Source organism: Monodon monoceros, unplaced genomic scaffold (genome assembly GCF_005190385.1).
Source record: "Monodon monoceros isolate NGI ecotype Baffin Bay Population unplaced genomic scaffold, NGI_Narwhal_1 Super_Scaffold_1, whole genome shotgun sequence".
Classification (NCBI taxonomy): domain Eukaryota; kingdom Metazoa; phylum Chordata; class Mammalia; order Artiodactyla; family Monodontidae; genus Monodon; species Monodon monoceros.
In genome coordinates, this window is record NW_021703765.1 from 85,886,385 (window position 1) to 85,890,829 (window position 4,445).

Consider the following 4,445-nt stretch of genomic DNA (forward strand, 5'->3'; position numbering starts at 1 on the left):
AGCAAGGCAGGGCGCAGGCGTGGACTTGGGTCCCCGAACGTCCCTGGGCCTCAGCTTCCTCCTCTGCAGGGTGGGGTCATCACAGCGCCTGCCTCAGGGGCGCCGTGGGGTTACGAGGGGCGGTGCTGTGCTGTCAGGGGGCTGCGCTGGGTGAGCAGGCGTGAGTGAGTGACCAGGCGGCCCCGCAGGGACGTCCACGTCCTGCGTCCGTGAGGATGCACCGTGCGCCTCACCAGACCCTGGCGGGTGTGCCAGGCCCCCGGGGCTGCCCCCAGATCCAGGGAGGTGACGTGTCTCAGGGACCCCGGGCTCTTGGCGGTTCTGGTGCTCTGGAGAGGAAGATGGTAGCCCTGCCTGAGTTCCTGGAATCGCATCTCATAAGCTGTCGATGGTTAAGCGCAATCTCATTTCGGACCAAATCCTCCACCACCTTCCCCGTCCGGAACCCTCTTCAGGAATCTAAACAGCCACTGCCTCAGGGAGCAGCACATCTCCAGCCCCTCCTGTGGCTTCCTGCTGCCCTGAGGTGGGGACGGACTGCCAGTAGCCTGCAGAAAGCCTCAGGGAGTTGGGATGGTTGTGACGTGATCTGAGCCGATTTGGTCATGGACAAGGGTTCGGTTATTTTGATGCGTGACCGCTACTTCCAGAAAGTCTAAGATGATGAGGGTCACGTGCTCTCACACAGCCCTCCTCCCAGGTTATGATGAAGCCAGGCCCAGACCAACCCTGACACGCAGATGGTCGTGTATTACCCACACTTACTCGGGGGCAGACACTGAAGGCCCAGGTCAAGCCCTCTTGAGAGCCCGTGAAAACCCCAGATCTCCTTGCTGGAGATCCAGCCTCCCCTGCAGGCAGGGCCTACCTGACATCCCACAAGCAGGGCCTTTACTTCCTGCTCAGCACCACCCCACAGCATCCTCTGGTCCACAAGATGGACCCAGAACTGCATAGGGACCGTGGGTGCAGACCACCTGTCCTGCTGGTCCCTTTACCTGTACGTGTCAGATTTGGGGGTGGTGTCTCCAAAATATGTTAGCCAGTCCCCTCGTGACCAGTAAGAATGCATTTCTAAGGCCTGGGGTGTTAGTTAATAAGCTAGACTTTTCACCCAAAGAAACCCGCTTCTGGGTTCACCGTGCTGATAAAATCACAGCAACGTCCGGTGCTGATCAGACATGACGCTGGTAGAAGCTCTTGTAGTAGCTGCCCTGAACTGAGCGATGGGGTAGAAACTCCCTAACCTGGGTGCAAACCCCCGAGGCAGCAGGTGGAGAAAGGCAGCTGGGCGGGGCCCGGCTGAAGGCTTCCCTTGGCCCAGGTCCCCTGGTGACTGCTCAGGCCCATCACTGTGGCTGATCTTGGACTCCTATGGCCTGGCCCCAGCCCTTGGAGGCTGAGCCACCGTCTGGGGATGGACATGAATGAGGACGGCTTCCTGGGGGCAGGAGCTTCAGACGAGATGGACGCAGGGCAGGGGTTGTGCCAGTCCAGGGCGATGGCACAGCAGTTCCGTAAAGGAGACCTCCTCCAGGAAGGGCTGTGGTCTCAGGGCGTCCGTCCTTGGCGTTAACCCCGAGCTCTGAGTCCAGGCCCGGGTCCTTCCATCAACTGCTTTCAGCTGCGGGAGGTGGTGCGTTGTCGCGGTGACACGTCCCTGAGCTCTCCCTCCAGGCTGTGCCCTGTCCCAGGGCTGCGTGAGGGCCATCTGCAGTCACTTTCCCACCCGGCCTTTCACAGGGTGACAGAGGCTCCCGTGAGCGACCCCGGGGCGCCCTCCCTTCCGGCCCCTGGGGTCCGGGAGGACCACTCGCCTCGTCACCCAGACGGAGGCTCGGGCTCAGACCCGACTCCAGTCCCCCCGCCAGTTCAACCCTCCCGGTCAGAGCGCGGGCAGTGGCAGGGGTGGAAGGGGAGTAAGTGAGTGTGGAAGGCCTCGCCCTGCTGTCTCTCTGTGCTGACTTAACCCCCCAGGTCTGCAGGGCCCGGCAGCATCGCCCCCTCCCAGACTCCCCGGCTGAGCTGTTTCCTCTGACTTTGGTCAGTGACGGCGGGGGATCTGAGGCGGCCCTGCCTGGATCCTTCCCTACCACCCACCACACCGAGGGGTCCAGCAGCAGGGTCCCGCATCCCATGTCCTCCAGGCTCGCTGGAGCCCTGCTGTTCTTCCAGAGGGGGCGTTGCCTCCGCCCCGCCCCACCTGCTCCCAAGGGGTTAACATCCATCACCTGGGACAACAGCCCCTGGGTCCTCTGCAGAGGGGTCAGCGGGGAGATTTCACATTCTGATGGGCTCCCACCTCCAGAGACGGCCGTCTTCCTCACCAGGGGGTCTGGACACTGAGCATGGGGGACCCTCGGTAAACAGTGTATGGACAGATAACAAAAGGCACTCATGTGTCCACCCCTCTGCATTTCACCGCCCCCACCCCGCCCCCGCAGAGACCCAGGGGCCCGTCCCTCACAGTCTGCAGCCTCAACCTCGGGGCAGCCGGTACAGTTTCTTCTTTTCACTGTGTGCTTGTGACGGTCTGAACCCCCCAGTGCCTGCGTTAAATGCAATTTTCACGTGTGTGTGTGTTTATGGTTTCATACATGTATGCATGATATCATATATGTGTGGATTTAATCTTCTTGAGGCTTCCTCTTTGACACGTGGCTTCTTTAGAAATGCGTTGTTCAATTTCCAAATATTCAGGGATTTTCCAGGTATTGATTTCTAGTTTAATTTCATAACGGTTCAAGAATGTCCTTTCACGACTGACAGTCTCTAATTCTCATGGCCCGCATATGGTCTGACTCAGTGAAAGTTCTGTGTGCGCCTGACTGAGAACGACTTTATCCTGCTGTTACTGTTCTGGAACATCTGTTAAGTCGAGTCGCTTGACGACGCTGTTCGGGTCGTCAGTATCCTCACTGCTTTCCTGCCTCCTTGTTTTACGGTGGCTGAGAGCGGAGTGCTGACGTCTCCTACCCTAACTGTGGGTTTGCCAATTTTTCCTTTCAGTTCTATCAGTTTTTACTTCGTGCAATTTGAAGTTGTGTTGTTAGGCACACAGCTGTTTAGGACTGTTATGTCTTCTAGGAGAGCGCACCCTTTTATCACCCTGTAAAATGGCCTGCTCATCCCTGGACATGTCCTTGTTCTCAAGTCCACTTTGCCTGGAATCGGGATATTCATTCCAGCTTTCTCTTGTTTGCTGTTTGCATGGTATACCTTCCTCCCTCCTTTTACTCCTAACAGATGTTTTTATGTTTAAAGTGGGCTTCTTTTTGATGGTTTATAGTCAGTTCTGGCTTATTTTTATCCAATATGACGATCTCTGGGTGTTAACTGGTGAGTTTTCACCACTCACATTAAAAATGACGATTGATGGAGTGGGATTCATATCAGCCGTCTTGCTAGTTGTTCTCTGTTCCTCTTGTTCTTTCTTTTTTCCCTCTTTTTTTGCCTTCTCTTTAGTCTAACTGAACATTTGTTATTATCCCATTTTATCTCCTCAATTGACATTATTTATACCTCATTTAAAAATATTTTTCGTGGTTGAACTATGGTTTGTAACTTTTCACTTTTAAATAATCTGAATCCATGTTCAAATAAGAGTATAGGGCTTCCCTTGAAGTGTGAGACGATGTAACATTATATGCCCAGCGCCTCTCCGCCATCCCTGGTGCACTGTTTTGTCGTGCATTTCAACTTTCCCACGCTCAACTCTTAGCAATTTGTTAAACTTTGAGTTTAATCTTCCTACCAGCTTCCTTTGGCACTGTCCATTTCACCAAGTGCTGGCCCCTTTTCTCTCTGCAAGCGTCTGTCTGTCTGTCTCTCTCCATTTCAGGAGAGTTGTCTGCTGTGAAACCTCAGCTCTTTAAGGGAGTCAAGAAAAGCTGTTGATTTGCAATCTGTCCGGCGTTCTTCCATATTGTCTGGGTGGGAGCTACACGCTCGTCTGCTCTCTACCTTTCTGAATGTAAACCATAATTCCGAACACAGTTTTGAAAGCAGCTTTTGATGAGACGAGAAAACAAGACAAAAAAACAAGAATCCTATCTAGTTTAAATAATTGGACAGATAGAAATGCCACGTTTTATCAATGTTCCAGCATCCCAAGGCAGTGGGGTCTTCATCTTCACCTAGAGTTGCAATGCAACCCCTGAATTATTCTTCCAGTGACTTATTCCACATCTGGTATAAGTAGCTTACGGGCAGTTCTAACAGGAAGATGCTGACTTGGTGAAATACCCAAGGTATTCATACAGCCTCACCCGGAGCTTTTCTGATGGGCAGTAGGTCAGGGGGGCACCTCCAGCCAGGATGCCAGGAGCGGGACGCATGAAACAGAGCAGAGGGTCAGGCCGGCTTCTGTTTTGAATTTTCCTAAAACACTAGGTTGGTTTCACTTACAGCCACTGTCCCTCTTAATCACACACTGGCGCGGGGCT